The sequence below is a fragment of the Podarcis raffonei genome, chromosome 11 (genome assembly GCF_027172205.1).
Source record: "Podarcis raffonei isolate rPodRaf1 chromosome 11, rPodRaf1.pri, whole genome shotgun sequence".
Classification (NCBI taxonomy): Eukaryota; Metazoa; Chordata; class Lepidosauria; order Squamata; family Lacertidae; genus Podarcis; species Podarcis raffonei.
The window spans coordinates 49,154,861-49,176,239 of record NC_070612.1 but is presented as its reverse complement, the minus strand read 5'-3'; the positions used below and the strand labels follow the sequence as shown (position 1 = coordinate 49,176,239).

Here is a 21,379-nt window from a genome sequence, read left to right as displayed (position 1 = left end):
TGGTTCTCAAACGCCTTGGTTCCCAAACGCCAAAAACCCAGAAGTAAGTGTTCTGGTTTTTGAACTTTTTTTGGAAGCCAAATGTCTGATGCGGCTGTCGGCTATTGTTTCTGGGGCGCCTGCACCAATCAGAAGCTGCACCTTGGTTTTTGAACATTTCAGAAGTCAAACAGACTTTCGGAACAGATTAAGTTTGGCACTTTTGTTTTTGCTATTTATTTTGCGTTTTTGTTTTTGAGACTTTTTCGGTTAATTGGTTCTTCTGACTTTGTGGATGATAATTTTTACCATCTACAATACTGTCTTATTTATTTTATAGTACAGCACATTGATTATTGCTTTCATTTTTTGGATCAATGGTCTTGTGAGATAGTAAAATTCATGTTAAATTGCTGTTTTGGGGGTTGTTTTTAAAAGTCTGGAGCGGATTAATCCATTTTGCATTACTTTCTATGGGAAAGCACGCCTTGGTTTTGGAACACTTTGAATTTGGAACGGACCTCGGAATGGGTTAAGTTTGAGAACCAAGGTTGCAAACAAGCCCTCATGGCTGACTTCCATCCATTCCCATCGCCCCCATTAGGAAAATTGATCCAATAACACCATATTAAAATGCTAACTTTTTAAAAACAGCCACTAGCACAGGGGGCAGCAAACTTTTTGGGGAGGGGGCCGGTTCACCGTCCCCCAGACCTAGTGGCGGGCCGGACTGCTTGCACAGGCATGTGCACACTTGATGGAGGGGGCTTCTGTCTCTCCCTCTCTCTCCCCCAGCCCCTCCCTTCCCCCTGCCTACCTCCTCCACCACTCTGCCTGCAGTTGGGAGCTGGCGGCAGTGGCAGCGCTCTTAGGATATAGTTCCATTCCACCTTAAAAGGAGCAGGCATGGCTGGTGTATCACATGCCTGTTTACTGCCAGCTCTCGCTGGGAACTTCCATTTGTATATAGCTTTTGTATTGCTGCTGTTTTTCCTGGACACGGAGGCAAGCAGTCATGTTTTTCCTTTGTTCTGAACTATGTTGAATAAAGCTGAAACATGCTCTCTCTGTGTCTGCATCTTTCATTGTGGAGACTTACACACTCTGCTGAAAGGGTGTGAACGGGTCTTGGAACGTCTCTGAGGCTCGTGTCGCTAATTGACTGATGTTGTTCCACGGGAGACCGGTGATCGTCCGGAGACAACTGGGAGCCTGCCTGATGCCTCCGTCAGTGTGGAGCCAGTGTGGTCAGGAGCCAGTGTGGTGTAGTGGTTAAGAGCAGTAGACTTGTAATCTGGTGAACTGGGTTCGCGTCTCTGCTCCTCCACATGCAGCTGCTGGGTGACCTTGGGCTAGTCACACTTCTCTGAAGTCTCTCAGCCTCACTCACCTCACAGAGTGTTTGTTGTGGGGGAGGAAGGGAAAGGAGAATGTTAGCCGCTTTGAGACTCCTTCGGGTAGTGATAAAGCATGATATCAAATCCAAACTCTTCTTCTCTTCTTCCATCTCCCTGGACGTATCCTAACAAAAGCGCCTTTCCTTTTTGGGCCAGTTTTCCCAGACACCAGGCATGGGGCCAGCACCAAGCTCCAGCCCACAGCACAGCCATGGGGAGAGGCAGGCGGGCGAGCGGTGAGGCTTCCTATCAAAGCTCAGCCCCTTTCCTCCGCAGGGCGGGGAGAAGCCAGGAAGAGGGAGGGAGGAGAAAAAATTGCAAAAAATGGTGATTGCGCCGATCCAAATGGCGATTGCAGAACCGTTTGCGGGCCGGATCCAGAGGGCAGTTGGGCCGGATCTGGCCCGCGGACCTTAGTTTGCCGACCCCTGCACTTAGCACAACTGGTTTGTTTTCAGCTTCCGTAACAGCTAAGTTTGTGCGGAACTCAGTGGAAAGCAATCATGAGCTCTAAGCCTCTCTTGGCATTTCCCCAGGTACCGAACAGTTCACAGTAAATCAAGTTCATTGGGGGAGACCTTGTTTATTCAGAAGACTTTTGCAAATGTCTTGCAGCATTCGATACCTTCTCCTATGCTCAGGCGAGTTGAAAAACAAAGCTATTAGAAGAGAAACTCGTGTGATTTCTTGGCAGCAGCTGACTGCTGTCAATATACACGGTATGCCAAGACTTGCCGTATTAATAATACAAGGGGAGAAGGCAAGAAGGAGAAGAAAAATCTGATTGATTGATAAAATACCAGGTTCAATTGGCTTGTCTATCGAACAGGGCAGGCATGTGTTTTCACTTCGTAACTTCTCCGGGTAGCAAAGCAGCATGAATTCATACAAAATGTATAGCATAAGTTTTTGCATTTTTTAATTTTTTTTTTTAAGATTCTGGAATGGGCACACATAGCTGGAATATTTCTCAAGTAATCTGAGCAATGCTCTTTGGGTAAAACCACAGCCGGGCATGTTCTGCTTCCTCTCTCTCCCCACCCCCTTGTGCACACACTGTATTTTGAAAGCTCTTTTATGATGCACGGAAGCAGCTGTTTTGGAGCTGAAATGGCACCAGGCTTTTTAAAACACCGTTGTAACTAGGTATGCTACAGACTACTTCCATCTGTGCTAGGCTATTTGGTGGAGCTGAGCCTTGGGAGTGATGGTGTTCGCCCACATTTTGCAATGCAGATAAACCTCAGTAGAAGATTTAGCTCCGCACCTGGCTGTAGTTTAAACAGGACTACTTTGTCACAATGCAGCTGTGGCTGGTAGTGCCATTAAAAAGTGTAGTAAAAAGCAAAATGTGTATTTTAAAAACATACCAGTTACCAGGGTCACAATCTTCATTATGTTGTTATTTTAAAAAAAAAAATCCCAGTGATTTTGAAATGGAGAGAGTCTTCATTGGATTTTATGAGGAAAAGGTGAGAACAGATGCATGGTAACACAATATAAGGGACGCGGGTGGCGCTGTGGGTTAAACCACAGAGCCTAGGACTTGCTGATCAGAAGGTCGGCAGTTTGAATCCCCGCGACGGGGTGAACTCCCGTTGCTCGGTCCCGGCTCCTGCCAACCTAGCAGTTTGAAAGCACGTCATAGTGCAAGTAGATAAATAGGTACCGCTCCGGCGGGAAGGTAGACAGTGTTTCCGTACGCTGCTCTGGTTCACCAAAAGCGGCTTAGTCATGCTGGCCACATGACCCGGAAGCTGTACGCTGCCTCCCTCGGCCAATAAAGCAAGATGAGCGCCGCAACCCCAGAGTCGGCCACGACTGGACCTAATGGCCAGGGGCCCCTTTACCTTTAACACAATATTAAGACCAGTGTTCAAACTTAGCCAGACACATTTTACACCTGATTATCGGCCACTTGCGACCAAGCGAAGATGCCTGGGTGCCAGGATGACACCTGACGTCTTCAACGGCGTTCGAAACTCCCATTGTTCCAGGCGTATTTTTGCGACAGGGGATTTCATTAACACAAGCCATTTCTGAGCTCTGGGCACAGTACTGCGCCTGAGATTCGTATTAAAACTGCAGAGTGGAAGGAAAGGAGGAGCTTTTTCTGCCTCCCAGCCGCTCCCTGAAGACCGTAGAAGAGACCCTCTTAAGAATATTAAGGGGGTTACCCAAACTGTAAGGTATAGAAATTTATTCATGTGTGCGACTACAGCTGCAAGAATGCTACTTGCCCAAAAATGGAAAGAAGAAGATGTCCCAGTAAAGGAAGACTGGATACAAAAACTGATGGAATATGCGGAAATGGCGAAACTTACCTGAAAAATGGGAAATCAATATAACAAACTTTTTATAAAAGAATGGAAATGGTTTACTGAGTATTTACAAACAAACTGTAAACAGATAAGAACATTGACAGGATTGTTGTAATAACCTGCAGTTTCGTAAGAGTATATATTTAGAGAAGATGAACAAATGAGCAAATTAAATTAATTAGGATATGCAGACGATATTAAAAATAAATTTAAGGAACCACAGAAGTCAAGTTTTGAAATGTCAAAATGATTGTAAAATCAGTAAAATGTATAAACCTAGAAAGTATAAATAAAAATTGAAAGAAAGAAAGAAAGAAAGAAAGAAAGATAAGGCTATCGAGCCGTTTTGTCCCCAAATGGCAACCAGACATTCTGTTTTGGCGACTGTAACCTTGGTTTCAGGAGCCATTAGCACCTAGCTGATATATCTTGGGTTTCTAGCGCCGATTAAGCATCTTTGAAAAGGCAGTACAGTGGTACCTCGGGTTAAGTACTTAATTCGTTCTGGAGGTCAGTTCTTAACCTGAAACTGTTCTTAACCTGAAGTACCACTTTAGCTAATGGGGGCCTCCCACTGCCGCTGCGCTGCCAGAGCACGATTTCTGTTCTCATCCTGAAGCAAAGTTCTTAACCTGAAGCACTATTTCTGGGTTAGCGGAGTTTGTAACCTGAAGCGTATGTAACCTGAAGCATATGTTGTAACCCGAGGTACCACTGTAGTAACTTGTGAGTTAGTGACTTTTCTTTTCTGCGCATAGCTAAGAAGCATCGGTTTTTTCAACACGTCTTTCTGTTTCTTCGTTACATTTCAGGTTTGGCCGGTCGCCTTTGGTCCCAGCGAGCCAAGTTGGAGCGTTTAACCACCACCACCGTTAATCTAAAGCTTGCTGCCAAAATGACAACCAGCGTCAAAGGTATGGCCTCCGCCACAAGTAGCAGAAAGATGTTTTCCGATACTCCAGTGAGAACGCTTGAGGGGAAGGGGGTTGTCTTTGTCCATTCTTCCGTTGGCGCTTTGGGGAGGTGAGACGAGCCCCTTTGCCACTCGGATGACGCAGGTGGTGGCATGCTAGCCTGTTCATTCCCTTTGCTTCAGGAACATGGAGTGATCAGGCTGAGAGCATGGGGAACTGTGACACAGGTGTGTTCAGCAGCCCCTTGTGCAGAGCATATGGATTCGCCGTTTGCATGTGTGTAGGCCCTCTGGAACCCATCAAAATGAGGATTGTGCTCAGGCTTTCTACCGACCTTTCAGATGGCCGAAAAGAAGCCGTGGATGTCTCGCCTCGCCAGTTTAGCTCAGCACGAGGACTGACCGCGCGGATGGCAGGGTCCGCGGGCCGGATTTACGAACCTGGTGGGCCGCATCCGGCCCCCGGGCCGTAGTTTGCCGACCCCTGGTCATTGTTCTTCCCTTAATTCTTCAAGAGGTGGTTGTAATGCTCCTCTTAAAGAAACTTCTCTTGAACTCTCATTATTTCTCTGCCTATCATCTAGTAGCAAATCTCCGTTTGGGGGCAAGATGCTTGAGCAAGTGTACTTAAAAGCTTCAGGTGCAATACTGATTTTCTGGGCCCATTTCATTGTGGCTTCCAACCTGGTTATGGAATGGAAATCCCTTTGATTGTCCCCGATGACTGATCTATGCCAGATGTGTGATGGGGAGTGCATCCCTGATTATTCTATTGGATCTCATGACTGAAAGTAAATTGGAAACACTGTTTCTCAAAAGATCTGCAAGTTGGTTCCAGAAGGTGATGTTGCCAGATTGGAATAGGGTATCATAGTACTTGTTTTATGGTATCCCACAGAGTTCTGTTCTGTCCCCATGTTACTCCAAGCACAATTCAAAGTGTTGGTGCTGACCTTTAAAGCCCTAAACGGCCTTGGCCCAGTATACCTGAAGGAGCGTCTCCACCCCCATCATTCTGCCCGGACACTGAGGTCCAGCTCTGAGGGCCTTCTGGTGGTTCCGTCATTGTGAAAAGTAAGGTTATAGGGAACCAGGCAGAGGGCCTTCCTGGTAGTGGCACCCGCACTGTGGAACGCCTCCCATCTGATGTCAAGGAAATAAACATCTATCTGACTTTTAGAAGATAGGCAGCCCTGTTTAGGGAAGTTTTTAATGTTTGATGTTTGATTATGTTTTTAATATTCTGTTGGGAGCCACCCAGAGTGCCTGGGGAAACCCAGCCAGATGGGTGGGGTATAAATATAATATTATTATTATTATGTTGTTGTTGTTGGGAATAGGAATGGTCATCTGAAGTTGGGTGCTATCAATATGTGGAAGACAGCCAACTCTTCTTCTTCTTTTCATTGGAACCTGGTGTAACTGTAAATAAATAAGAGGTAGATGGAGTCAGTAATGGGCTGGATGTTGGTTAGTATACAGATTAATACAGACAAGACCGATGTGCTGTTGGTCATTCACTTGTCAGCTGAGGGAAAGGATATTCAACCTGTTCTGAATGGGATTGTGTTCCCTCCTAAGGATCAGGTCTGCAGCTTGGGTGTGATTTTAAATCCCTGATTGCTGATCAGTGCACAGGTGGCATTCATAGCTCATATTGCCTTTCATCGGTTCTGGCATGTACGCCAGCTGCACCACTCCTTGGAGAGATATACTCCGGTCACAGTTATTCCATCTCCAATGACATCCTATGGAATAGGCCATAAATTGGTTAGGGTTCACATGAATGTCCTCACTTCTTAATTCCAGCTTCCTACACATAAACTAAAATGCATCAATCCTTTGAAATTTGCACTTCTCTGCATTTTGCAATGTAGTTTGCCGAGCAAAGTAGGGACCAAAATGTATGTTTGGGGAAAGTGTGTACACAAATGTGTATATTAGTGAAAGCAATGTGTAGAAAATTAATTATATCACAGGGAAACGGCTTGCAAAAATGTGTATATCGGGCAACAATGTGTACAAAAATGTATGAAAGAGGAGTAAGGTGCATGAAAATGCTTATGAGGTTTTGGATAGATGTTGTTGTTGTTTAGTCGTGTCCGACTCTTCATGACCCCATGAACCAGAGCATGCCAGGCACTTCTGTCTTCCACTGCCTCCCACAGTTTGGTCAAACTCATGCTGGTAGCTTTGAGAACACTGTCCAGCCATCTCATCCTCTGTCGTCCCCTTCTCCTTGTGCCCTCCATCTTTCCCAACATCAGGGTCTTTTCCAGGGAGTCTTCTCTTCTCATGAGGTGGCCAAAGTATTAGAGCGTCAGCTTCAGGATCCGTCTTTCCAGTGAGCACTCAGGGCTGATTTCCTTCAGAATGGATAGGTTTGATCTTCTTGCAGTCCATGGGACTCTCAAGAGTCTCATCCAGCACCATAATTCAAAAGCATAAATTCTTCTGCAAGCAGCCTGCTTTATGGTCCAGCTTTCACTATACGGACCTTTGTTGGCAAGGTGATGTCTCTGCTTTTTAAGATGCTGTCTAGGTTTGTCATTGCTTTTCTCCCAAGAAGCAGGCGTCTTTTAATTTTGTGGCTGCTGTCACCATCTGCAGTGATCATGGAGCCCAAGAAAGTAAAATCTCTCACTGCCTCCATTTCTTCCCCTTCTATTTGCCAGGAGGTGATGGGACCAGTGGCCATGATCTTCGTTTTTTTGATGTTGAGCTTCAGACCATATTTTGCGCTCTCCTCTTTCACCCTCAATAAAAGGTTATTTAATTCCTCCTCACTTTCTGCCATCAAGGTTGTGTCATCTGCATATCTGAGGTAGATACTGCTATTTAAAAATGGCAAATTGGTGCAGAAATGCGGTGAACTGGATATAAGATTGGAGAAATGAGAAACCAGGATTGCTGGATTGCTCCATCCCTGTCCATCACCCATGGAGCTGCTTTTAAAAAGCTTTTTGCAACTATAGCTGGTACATTTCCGCTGACCACTGAGAACGTTTTACACCAGTGCCTAAATGATCTCTGCTGTCTGCTAGTTTGCTGCTAGGTGGAATCCAAAGTGCTAGTCTTGCAATTCCCATCATCCCTGATCACTGGTCTTGCTAGCTAGGGATGATGGGAGTTGTAGTCCAAAAAATAGCTGGAGAGTCACGGTAGGGAAACACTGGTTTAGAGCTTTAAAGTCTATCTATAGGGACATGAGTGGCGCTGTGGTCTAAACCACTGAGCCTAGGACTTGCCGATCAGAAGGTCGGCAGTTCGAATCCCCGCGATGGGGTGAGCTCCCATTGCTCGGTCCCAGCTCTTGCCAACCTAGCAGTTCGAAAGCACACCAGTGCAAGTAGATAAATAGGTACCACTCCAGTGGGAAGGTAAACGGCGTTTCCATGCATTGCTCTGTTTTCGCCAGAATCGGCTTAGTCATGCTGGCCACATGTCCCGGAAGCTTGTACGCCGGCTCCCTCGGCCAGTAAAGCAAGATGAGCACCGCAACCCCAGAGTCGTTCGTGACTGGACTTAACGGTCAGGGGTCCTTTACCTTTACCTTGAACCTGCCCGTCAATTATAGTTTTTATCAGAAGCTCCTCTTAAGATTATTATAACAAACATTAGAGCAACGGATATTTTTGCTATTAAATTCTATAAAATATTAAGGATTGGTTGTATTCAGTCTTGATTTAGAGCAGGCCCAATTAAGGCATGGCTGGTCTCCTTATTTGGTCAAGCGCACATCCACTTTTTTGAATTATGGTGCTGGAGGAGACTCTTGAGAGTCCCATGGACTGCAAGAAGATCAAACCTATCCATTCTGAAGGAAATCAGCCCTGAGTGCTCACTGGAAGGACAGATTGTGAAGCTGAGGCTCCAATACTTTGGCCACCTCATGAGAAGAGAAGACTCCCCGGGAAAGTCCCTGATGTTGGGAAAGATGGAGGGTACCAGGAGAAGGGAATGACAGAGGACGAGATGGTTGGATAGTGTTCTCGAAGCTACCAGCATGAGTTTGACCAAACTGCGGGAGGCAGTGGAAGACAGAAGTGCCTGGCGTGCTCTGGTCCATGGGGTCACGAAGAGTCGGACACGACTAAACGACTAAACAACAACAACAACACATCCACTTGCCCTATATCAGGTATGGGTTGGGTCAAGTAATGGCTAAGACAAAAAAGGGGTTTGCAGGCTGTTTGTGGTCCTTTGTAAGTCTTGAAGATTTGTAGTGCTTGAAGAGAGTGGTGTAGTTAAGGAGGATTGGAAACCTTTTATAAAATACTTAAAAAGTGATCGTAAATATACTAAAACACAAGTAGGATTTGAATAACGAACAGCCGTGAACTATGACTTTTGTAATAATATGAAGACGATAGGGTGCAAAGTGTGTCATAATATGCAGCAATATTAGAAATTACGGGAAACCACGGAGGAGTGGAGTGGAAGTCAAATGTTAGTTGAAATTATGGAGGAATTGAAGATGTATGTGTATTAAGCTTGTAACCTTTTGAAAATTAGTATTCTCAGAAGCCCCAATGATTAGCTGATTGTCACGGCTTCAAAGCACTGCACAGGGCTCTAATAATCAGGGTTGCAGGGGACCCTGTGCAAAGTTTTGAACCTCTCAGGGGCAAAAATGGGTCACCTGACATCATCGTCAGGTGATTGGCAGGCAGGCAGCCCCACCCACCTGGCAGAGGTGGCCAGCAGTCCCCTGCTTTACAGTGTCATTAGTATATTTTAACATTTATATTAATACCAGAGATGTACATGGCATTTCACAGAAGATCGTAGGTGAAAAGAAGCATACAATTTAAATGTTGACGAGGGAGAATGATGAGATCAAGGCAAGGGGCAGCTAGGGAACAATGCAAGCAATATTGGAAAGATGGAACACTCTTATTCAATGGTTCCCCTCGCACAAATATGTTTAGGATCACAGAGTGTGGCTTTGTATCATAACGGACAGAAGAATATAAAAGAACCACACAAAGAAGGCAGTGCTTTTCAGAACCAGTGGTGGGCAGATCTAAAATAAAGATTTAGCGTTTCAGATTTGAGGTTTTTAAAAGCTCCGACAATCCTATAGAGCTGAACAAGGAAATCACTCATATCAGACACGAGACAGGAAATGTCATGGTAAGCCGAACTGATGCATTTTCCACCAGCCCTGACACTCCTCTTTGTACATTGTTGCCATCCAAAAGAGTTTCTGAACTATCTGAATTCATACCAGTCAGAAAGAATGAGCGGGAACCCTCTTTCCCCCAATTCGGATAATACCCTTTTTCATTCGGGAAAAGGTAACTGAAGTATTTGGGCTTGTCTGCTGCTGTGATCTTAGAACCATGCGAGACATCAATGTCTTTGCTGTAATAAAGAAGCAATTGCTGTGGTGTAGCAGGAATGTGAAATAAGCTTGTTGCGGGTGGGGGTGGAGGAGAAGGGCTGAAAACACATGAGAGAGCAGCGTCTCCTTCTGCAGAGGAAAATGAGAAGGATGCCAAAGACCTCGGTTTTAAAACCAGCTTCCATAAACGTCAAGATTTAGAAGTTCACGTGGCCACCCATTTGCTGTGATTCTTCCATAGGAAGGGACTTCATCTGCTTCGCGATAACCCACAAGTTATTTTCTGAAAATTGCAGCCATCATCTTTAACCACTTTGTTGTGTATATTTATTTGCGAACTATGTACAGTGGTACCTCGGGTTACAGACACTTCAGGTTACAGATGCTTCAGGTTACAGACTCCGCTAACCCAGAAATAGTATCTCAGGTTAAGAACTTTGCTTCAGGATGAGAACAGAAATCGTGCCGCGGTGCCGCGGTGGCAGCAGGAGGCCCCATTAGCTAAAGTGGTGCCTCAGGTTAAGAACAGTTTCAGGTTAAGAACGGACCTCCGGAACGAATTAAGTTCTTAACCCGAGGTACTACTGTATTCCACTTTTCCAGTAAATTGTGCTCATATTAAAGCCCAGAGGCTGCCCTGTATACTTGAAGGAGCATCTCCACCCCATCGTACAGCCCAGACACTGAGGTCCAACTCTGAGGGCCTTCTAGCAGTTCCGTCTGCAGGAAGCGAAGTTACAGGAGACCAGGGTCTTCTCGGTAGAGGCACCCACCCTGTGGAACGCCCTCCCACCAGAAGTCAAGGAAACTAACTTTCAGAAGACACCTGAAGGCAGCCCTGTTTCGGGAAGTTTTTAGTGTTTGATCTTTTATCATGTCTTTAATATCTGTTGGGAGCCGCCCAGAGTGGCGGGGGCAACCCAGTCAGATGGGTGCTATATAAATAATAAAGTTATTATTATAATAAAATTATAATCAGTGGATACCACTCCCCTCTCAATTTTTCTGGAATTAATAAAATTGCCAAAATTGTCTTAGAGAATTTTAAAAAACCATGCTATTTTCTTTAATTCAGTGTTAAGAAACAGTTCCAAATTTTTATTCTGCTACTGAACAGAGTATGCACATATATCCTAAGAGCGTATTGTCATGAAAACTGTGCTGCCATTTCCAACATGAAGGACATTATAGATTTCCTTAATAATATGCCAGCTCTTTCTTATGTTGGTGCCATCTTGCACCATGGGCACCCATAGTGTGGGACACATCTGCTTTTATTTCCTTTTCAGCTATTGTTAAGGGTATTTGATCTTCCGTGCAGGGCGTTATTAGATTGTGTATCTCCTAGTACAGTCTTTCAAAGTTATACAGTAGATGGATGCTTTTCTCTCAGACAAATGGAACCATCATCTGCCCACCCCAAGCCAATCTCTCAATTAGTTGCCAAAAATCCATTTACATCTTCTAGTTTGTAACAGTTTGCAGTATACACATACTGAGGTCTAGCTTTGTGTGAACCTCTTTCTGTTGGGATTTTATAGCACAGTAATAACCCACCAATTGCTGTTTTGGGGAAACCAAGTTTGGGCAAATTGGAAAGTGGCTCAACGCATATGCAAGACCAGCCCAACATAGGATATTTTGATATGAAAGAGGGAAAAAGAGGGGGAATAAAGGAGCTTTAGAATAAGTTAGGAACATAAGTGACCTGCTGGATTGGGCCAAAGTCCCATCTAATCTAACATCCTCTTCTCACAATGGCAACCGACTGCAGACCCTCCAAGTGTCCCTATTTTCCAGAGACCCAGATGTACAGAAACCATCCTGGTTTTTGATTTGATCCTGGAATGTCCCACTTTTCCTTAGGACATCCCTATTTTCATGGGAGAAATGTTGGATGATATGGAGTTATGCAACCCCCAAGCCGAGGAGATAAGCAACTGTACACCCTTTAGAAGATTTTTAAAAAATGTTTAATAGGGAAGTTTTTTAATGTTTAATGTTTTATTATGTTTTTATACATGTTGGAAGCAACCCAGAGTGTCTGAGGAAACCCAGTGAGATGGGAGGTGTATTATTATTATTATTATTATTATTATTATTATTATTATTATTAATGTCCCTATTTTCATCAGATTAATGTTGTATGGTACACAGCTGGAAATGAGAAGCCTGCCTGTAGATGGCACTTAGCATGGATTGACTTTAGAAATATGTGCATCTGAAACTTAAATCTTCTGTATTTTCACACTGGGAAATTAGTCTGGATGTCTTCACCTGAGGGGTTCCTTACAGCCCCGTGATTCTTGATTGTGAAACAGAAGTTTGATCAGAGGAGGATAAATAAAACCAGGAGGAGTGGTGGAGATTATCTTGACTTGATAGCTCTGGGAAGAGCGGTCAACTACCTGCTTTTGTTATGGTGATTTGTCTCAATGGATGGTTTCTCCTTGAAAGGACAGAGCCATTTGGGAATCTAGGCTTATCCTCCCCTCCCAAGGTGCCTTGCATGAGAGATAAAGAGGACAACAGTCTAGCAGTCTTGTGTGAAGGGAACACAGAAGCCTGCCGCTCTGTGAGAACCCAGTGTTGAGGCACTTTTGAAACCTTGTGTGGGTAAGCAAAAGGTAAAGGACCCCTGGATGGTTAAGTCCAGTCAAAGGTGACTATGGGGTTGTGGCGCTCATCTCACTTTCAGGCCGAGGGAGCCGGTGTTTGTCTACAGACAGCTTTCTGGGTCATGTGGCCAGCATGACTAAACCGCTTCTAGCACAATAGAACACCGTGATGGAATCCAGAGCACACAGAAACACTGTTTACTTTCCTGCTTCAGCGGTACCTATTTATCTACGTGCACTGGTGTTCTTTTGAACTGTTAGGTTGGCAGGAGCTGGGACAGAGCAACGGAAGCTCACCCCTTAATACGGATTTGAACCATCAACCTTGTGATTGACAAGCCCAAGAGGCTCAGTGGTTTAGACCAAAGCACCACCTGCATCCCAAATAAACAAGCACACAATCACTGATACGTCCACCACCCATTGTGAGGCTCAAGGCAATGAGGATGGTGCCTCCCCAGCTGTTGCCATTGGCTGTGGGTTTCTTGTGATGTCACAAAACCACTTGGCAACTGAGTGGGTATAAAGGCAGGCCAAGGGGAAAGCCCTTTTCTATTTCCAGCAGGACACACCTGGCAATGGATGTGACATTCAGCACTGCCCAGGTTTCTTCCACTTTGAGGAGGCAAAGTGGTGAATGGAAGGAGGCAATCCTCTGGCAGTGGGATGCTAGGGAGTGATAATAAGGCAAGTTTGCTTGCTTGAAGGCTGCTGGTATCTGTGGTTGGAAGCTGGAGGACGTCTCATGATGGACCTAACAGTAGCTTCTGACACAATGGGACACCGTGACGGAAACCAGAGCACACGGAAACACAGTTTACCTTCCCGCTACATTGGTACCTATTTATCTACTTGCACCAGTGTGCTTTCAAACTGCTAGGTTGGCAGAAGCTGGGACAAAACAATGGGAGCTCACTCCGTCGCAAGGATTCAAACTGCTGACCTTCTGATCAGCAAGCCCAAGAGGCTCAGTGGTTTAGACCACAGCGCCACCTGTGTCCCTTATGTGAGAGCAGAATCTATTTGAGTGTTGATACTATGATTCCCCTCCCCCCCCCCATAATTTGTTTGGTCTGCTTTCATAAATAAAGCATTATCCCAGAAACCCCATAGGTCTCCAATAACCTTGTTCAAAGGAAGCAAACCCCATGGCATGAGGCGTACCCACTGAAATCTCTTGCCACTCAGAGACTGTGGTGCATGCTATATCATCAGATATGTTTAACTCGACTAAAAGAGCATGCTGGTATTTATTTCAGAGTTGCTGCTCTGTGTGCTGTTTTGGTAAGAGTAGTTTTCACTGAGGAAAATAAAATATCAAGCCTTCATTCCCCCTGCACAAGGAAACTTACTTGCAAATCAGCTATGCTTGATAAAAGACACAGTTTCTATTTAGGTCCTTGGCAATCTCAAATTCTTAACATGCAGGCTACGCAAGACCAACAAGATGAAATATCTAAGTTTATCTTTAACCATAATGATATTGTAGTGCTTGCTTCTAAGAATGGGGATGCCAAAAACACAGCTTAGTATTCATAAGGCACTTTCTCTGTGTTATAATCTTTACCCCTCTCATATTTGCAACAAAGCTGGGAGGTAAGCTTTAATATTGGAATTAATAATTATGATCGCCACCAAAAACTTACTAGAACGGCCGCTTCCATTCTGTGAACTGTTGATCATAGAATAAATTTTCCCCCAGCATGGCTTTTTAATAATAAATGAGTAATCTGATTTATTTATTTACTGGTTTTTTCTCCCTCGCCGCCACAAAGTTTTAAAATGTCATACAAATGCTTCCTATCAACAGCCTGATAGGCCTTGGCTGGGCTAACTGTGCTGCATGAATCAGTCTTGATCAGAGCACAACATGGATCTTGCCTTTGGGCATTTATTTTCATTTATTTTTAAAATAATGTTTATATACCAGCTTTATCTCCCAATGATCTCAAGGTGGTGTGCATGAGGCAGGTTAAGTGAGCTTCCTGGCGGAGTGGAGATTTGAACCCTACTCTCCCGTGTCCTAGTCTAATGCTCTAACCATGGGTGGTGAAAGAACGCATGCACTTCCTTTCCCTCTGCCATACATTGGACTTCTGCAATGCGCTGTTCTATGTGGGGCTACCTTTGAAGGTGACCTGGAAACTACAACTAATCCAGAATGCGGCAGCAAGACTGGTGACTGGGAGTGGCCACCGGGACTATATAACACTGGTCCTGAAAGACCTACACTGGCTCCCAGTATGTTTCCAAGCACAATTCAAAGTGTTGGTGCTTACCTTTAAAGCCCTAAACCCAGGCATAGGCAAACTTGGCCCTCCAGATGTTTTGGGACTACAATTCCCATCATCCCTAGCTAACAGGACCAGTGGCCAGGGACGATGGGCATTGTAGTCTCAAAACATCTGAAGGGCCAAGTTTGCCTATGCCTGCCCTAAACAGCCTCGGCCCAGTGTACCTGAAGGAGCGCCTCCACCCCCATCGCTCAGCCCGGACACTGAGGTCCAGCTCCGAGGGCCTTCTGGCGGTTCCCTAACTGCAAGAAGTCAGGTTACAGAGAACCAGGCAGAGGGCCTTCTCGGTAGTGGCGCCCGCCCTGTGGAATGCCCTTCCTTCAGATGTCAAGGAAATAAAAACTACCTGACTTTTAGAGAACATCTGAAGGCAGCCCTGTTTAGGGAAGTTTTTAATGTTTGATATTTTATCATGTTTTTAATAATCTGTTGGGAGCCAGCGGGGTATAAATCATAAATTGTTGTTGTTGTTCTTGTTGTTGTTGTTCTTCTTCGTGTTGTTAAGAATGCTATACAGTCATACCTCGGGTTGAATGTGCTTTGGGTTGAGCGCGTTTGAGTTGCGCTCCGCGGTAACCTGGAAGTAATGGAGCACGTTACTTCTGGGTTTCGCCACTCGCGCATGCGCAGACGCTCAAAATGATGTCACGCGCATGCGCGGAAGCAGCAAAACGTGACACGCGCAGACGCGCCGTCGCGTCTTACGTTCTGTTCGGGATGCGAACAGGGCTCCAGAACGGATCCCGTTTGCATCCCAAGGTACCACTGTATATGCATTCCAACCTCTTGGGACTGTAACGCTCCCACATGCAATGGGCCTGCACAGGGCAAAGATAAGTAGTGGTGGCTGAACTCTCTTTTAGAGAAATTGTAATCTGCTGCTAAAGATTGAGAAATTCCCAATTATGCAGTTGGTCAGAAACCCCGGGGTTTCTTGGAGAACAGTTTGAAAGCTGCTAATCAATCCTGAAAATACGTACGGATTTCTGTGCTTCGTTATGGATTAGCAGCAAGCCCCAAATCTCGTGGATGAGATGCTTTTGTTCCCGGGCACTCCTGGAGGAGAGCATCTGCCTTCTGAGGACACTTCCCATGCTCTTGTTTGCGCACTGAACCAACAGCGTGGGAAGCTGCCATGTGGATGTGCCCTGAGATAACCATATGCCATAGAAAACTGTGCAGCACTTTGTTGCATAAACACTGGGTATTTATTGACAAGGCTTGAGTCGGCTCGGCAGCAACTGCAAACACCATCCTGCAAAATGACACCTGGGTTGTCAGGATCCCTGTTCCCCGTTGCTGAGGAATACCTTATTCTTAGAATTATTCATTGGTTATTATTATTATATTTATATCTGTACTTCACCCATCTGACTCTGGGTGGTTTTCAAACAGTGCTTTTTTTTCCTAGAAAAGGAGGTGCTGGAACTCACCGTGCAGTACAGTAAATGCCACACTTTTTAACAACAAAAGAGGTGGCAGTATTTTGTACCATTGGGTACCACCTGGAAAAAAAGCACTGCTTCTAATGCATATTTTAAAAAATAAGAACATTTTGGAGCATTTCATTTGGGGAGAATAAATTTGTGTGGGTAATAAACTGTGAACAGGAGGAATGAAAGAGTCGGCTTTCTGTGACTTGCAAGCTTCTGCAGTAAGCTAAGAAGCAGGGTGGAACCCCAAGTCAGGTATTTGTGTATCGATAAAAGCACACACCAAAATTGAAAAGGCTGTTTGAAACGCTTGCAGGACACATTGCCATTCATCACGAGAGAGTGGGCCCTCTCTTCCGCCTCTAATTCCGTGTTTGCTGGTGCTACTTTGAATCTTTGCTTTGGATTGTGATGGAAACCATTCCCTCGTGCTAGATTAAGCACTTGGATCCGTGCCCGAAATGCCTGGGGTTATTTGGATGCGCCGATGGAAGCATGCAGCGATGATTGAATTTGAATCTGTTATGAGAGCAAGTATTCCTTCATTTGCCAAACAGCAGAAATAACCTAAGCTTATGAACATAGGGTGCCCTGCACAGATGGCTGTGGAGCTGTTGCAGTTAAGAGGCTGTTACTAGGCTTCCTCCCCCAACCCCCCATCCCCCACCCCCCACCCTTAAGAGAGTCACATGCAATACATGCGTTGCCATCAAACCAGCTTCTGAATGCGTATTCTCTCTCTTTTCCTTTCAAAGAAGTTTTTAGGGCATATTTTACCTGACATGAAGCTTACCAGGGCAAGGGACTATTTTGAAGTTTTTTGAAGTCCATCATCTTACTCAAGGCCAAGGCAGATGACCTAGTATTCCCTCCCCCTCCCCCAATTCTTTTAAAGAAACTGTGGTGGGTTGAGTTCCTGCCGAAAACAGCAGGGCATCACACATGTTTGGAAGAAGGATGCTACAGGAGGATTTTGAGCCCAGGAGCATCTTCCTTTTGCTTAAATGAGAAAGGAATAGATTGGTCTGCAGAGTGCTCTGCCCTTGAGGGTTTTGCTCCCTGCTGCCGCAAACAGAGGCATCGCTCTTTTTGCCTTCTGTCTCGCTTCATTCTCTCTGGTGCCAGACAAGGGTTTGGAGGGTGGGGGGAAAGGAGTTGTAAGCACATTATGGGGCAGCGTGATTGGTCTCTTGGGAAGATGCCAGATTCTCAGCTCTCCAGCATATTTTCCCCACCCCTAGTTCATGCAGAGAGCAGCAATGATGTATTTTTTAAAAAGAAATCTGGAGGCGTCCCAGCGATCTGTCTCCAGCGATGAGGATAAAACTGAGTGACCGGGTAATAAAGCAGAGCTCACCTTTATGCTCACCTGGACTGTGAGGTTGTTGCTTTTACTTGAAGAAGTAACCGAGACTGGAAATGCTACTTTTCTGGGAGACCGTCACTGGAGAATGACAATGTATCCACACAGCACCACTTTGGCAAGATGAAGTTAGGATAGTGCAAATGTAGTCAAGAAGCTCAAATCATAAAGGTAAAAAAAAAGGTAAAGGACCCCGGGATGGTTAAGTACAGTCAAAGGAGACTATGGGGCTGCGGCGCTCATCTCGCTTTCAGGCCGAGGGAGCTGGCGTTTGTCCACAGACAGCTTTTCGGGTCATGTGGCCACCATGACTAAACCGTTTCTGGCGCAACAGGACACTGTGACGAGTGCCAGAGTGCACAGAAATGCCATTTGCCTTCCTGCCGCAGCAGTACCTATTTATCTACTTGCACTGGCGTGCTTTTGAACTGCTAAATCAAATATATGACTTGACACTCTTCTTTGGAAATTAAACCAATGTCCAGACTTTAACATTCCAAGACTTTACTGGCAGAAACTTATAGATGAATTAGAGCATAATATTTACATGCTTCTCCAAGCATGGGCTTAGAGTCTCTTCTTCTTACTTCCAAACAACACTATTTTCCTCTCTTTCCAGAGCTCCTCACTTTCAGCCCTCTGTATCTCAATTAGGCTATGCCTTGCAGCTCCTATGAGAGATTTCCACTTTTTCCTTCTCCTGCATCTTTGCTCTCTTTCTCTCTTTCAAGCAGAGAAGAAGCACTGCGACACTCTACTCAACTTAGCAGTGTTCACAGTGGATTCTAAAACACAGTCACCTTGCTTCACATAAAATCACTAGTTACCTCCTATGTGTCCAACGTTTGCCAATCACACATGAGAACAACTAGAGAACTCTCTAGAATTCAGTTACCAAACAGTCAAATTTAAACACATAGTAAAGCATGCAATCATTTACAATTTCAGTGAATTAAATTACTATACTTAACAGAGCTGGACATTGAAAACGTGCTGGTATGTATATCACCTTGGCTACTGACTCCTTTGATGGCAATCCACTTGAGGCCTTACAGCTGTCTAATTCATTCATTCATTCATTATTGCATAAGTATCCAATTTTTCTTCATGCAGCTCAAGGCAGCACATATGGTTCTCCTTCTCCCCATTTTATCCTCACAGCAACCCTGTGAGGTAGGTTAGCCTGAGAGATAGTGACTGGCCCACAGTCACCCAGCAAGCCTCTTCGCTGAGTGGGGATTTGAACCCTGGTTTCCCAAGTCCCTAGTCCAGAATTCTGTCCACGACATCACACTGACACTCAAACCTTTAAGATCCAACCAATTGTCACTCGGGCAGAAATTCTGCCTTAAGGAAAGACATCTGAATGTTCCACAGCAAATCTCTTATAAATAAACTACCGTGCACTCGCTTCACCAGAAACTACCGTAATCCTCTGACAACATCCTTTAGCCTCAGTTTTCCTGCCTAGTAAAATGAGGACCATGATCACCATACTAGTCTGTTATGAGGATAAATTAGAACAGGGAAATGTGCTTCTCTGAGGTTTGGAGGAAAGCTGGGCTACGAAGACAAGCAAATTATTTGAAAGGAGATAAGACAAAGCCGTTTGTTTACAGTGAGATAGTTCTAATGTTCTCATTGAGAGATGTGCGACAGGATTGTGTTTAATCCATTTGAGAAGTGAACGAGAAATTACCGTTTTCAGAGTTGCAAATGACAGCAATACCTGCAGCAACTAATCCAGCTATGTCAAGATGATTACTTCATAAGTACACCCCTTCCTTCACCACAGGCTTCTGCATCGGGAGAAACATCTCTGTAACCAATTAGTTGTTTTGACCTTTCCTGGGTTCTTGCATTGTCCTCGGTCACAAAAATAGACAGCTGCCTTCAGTGACTAGAGGCATGTATTGTTACGGGGGGAACGGGGACTCTGTGTCACAAGAGATGAGGGTGACAACATAGGAAAAACTGTTCAATCAATTTAACAGGCTCTGCTCCCTCGGGGAAGGCAAGCTGGAAATGTCTGTGTCGTTCGCTCTGGGCCAGCGGGGCTGTGGGTAACCTCATACTTCGCGTCTGTCTACTAAGGCATGGATCATGAACATGGGAACACTGAAGGCACATCAAGACATGCGTTTCCCCCAAATGTTGGTTGATGAGCCTTTTCCAGGTGCCATTTCTGGGTTGATTTTATTATTATTTGTATTCAAAAATGGGGGAGGTAGAATTCCTTTTAAAGTAAAGTGTTGTTGTTGTTTAGTCGTTTAGTCGTGTCTGACTCTTTGTGACCCCATGGACAAAAGCACGCCAGGCACTTCTGTTTTCCACTGCCTCCCGCAGTTTGGTCAAACTCATGCTGGTAGCTTCGAGAACACCGTCCAACCATCTCGTCCTCTGTCGTCCCCTTCTCCTTGTGCCCTCCATCTTTCCCAACATCAGGGTCTTTTCCAGGGAGTCTTCTCTTCTCATGAGGTGGCCAAAGTATTGGAGTCTCAGCTTCAGGATCTGTCCTCCCAGTGAGCACTCAGGGCTGATTTCCTTCAGAATGGAGAGGTTTGATCTTCTTGCAGTCCATGGGACTCTCAAGAGTCTCCCCCAGCACCATAATTCAAAAGCATCAGTTCTTCGGCGATCAGCCTTTTTTATGGTCCAGCTCTCACTTCCATACATCACTACTGGGAAAACCATAGCTTTAACTATACGGACCTTTTTAAAGTAAAGTATGACGCTCCAAATAACAACAACAACAATTTATTTATATCCTGCCCATCTGGCTGGGTTGCCCCAGCCATTCTGGGCAGCTCCCAACAGAATATTAAAAACACGATAAAACATCAAACATTAAAAACTTCCCTACACAGTAATAAAAATGCAATTAAAAATCATGCAGCACCTACAGTGTGGAATTGCAGTGTGTATTTTCCTTTTTCCATTAGTCACCATGTGTAAGACAGTGAGCTATGAATGAGGGTAGATTGTGGTGTTTTGTGTGTGTTCTTGTCAACCTGATTTGATTTAATATTAGTCATGATGAGAAATTCCTGAAGTAATGGAAGGTGTGTTTTTTTTTAAAAAAACTTTTTATTGGGAAAGATAAAGCCTGTTTACAGAGGCTTATGAGTAACCTATAAATCAAATATAAGTATTTTAAATATATGTATATATAGGCCCCATTCTAGGCAGCTTTGAAAATTAACTGCAAAATTTCCTTTCTTGTGTTTGTGTGTGACATGAAGAATAATTGCTTTAATTCTCCAAACTTGTAATCTATAAATACTGAGTTATGTTAACTGTCTGAGATGAGCCAGGTGGTGATGTGGAGTTTTAGGGAAAATAGCATTGGCTCTGAAAACGTTGCAGTACATGAAAGCAGGCAGCATTGATTTCTGTCTCATTTCTTGCCAGAATGCTGGAGTCACTTGGCCAAACCTGCAAAATACTGTTGCTGTTTTTTCAGATAAGAGATCTAATAAACAAATCCAACCTTTTATGCTTAATTAAATTTTTTAAAAAATTATATATAAAAAACACACCTCACCAACCTCAATTTTTACTTCTTTGTATCCAAATAAACCTTCCATCTGCCTGGTTTTATGTCCAGAATTGTTCATGGCAATCTATTCGTAACATCAGCTAGGTTCAATAGCAGGATCAGAACTGCTCACATTGACCAAAGAAGTGTAGATAACTATATGGTTTGAAATTGTG

General features: G+C 44.5%; 1 protein-coding gene across 3 annotated transcripts in view; it reads left to right on the top strand.

The window, feature by feature from the left end:
• MARCHF3 (membrane associated ring-CH-type finger 3) overlaps positions 1-21,379 on the top strand; it is a 174,774-nt gene that overhangs the window by 18,048 nt on the left and 135,347 nt on the right. Inside the window, exon 2 of one of the 3 annotated variants that reach the window (XM_053407994.1) lies at positions 4,510-4,611. The exons of the other annotated variants lie outside the window; for them this stretch is intronic. The gene's annotated coding sequence lies outside the window, so the exon portion shown is untranslated. The remainder of the gene's footprint in view (positions 1-4,509; positions 4,612-21,379) is intronic. 3 annotated transcript variants of the gene reach the window in all.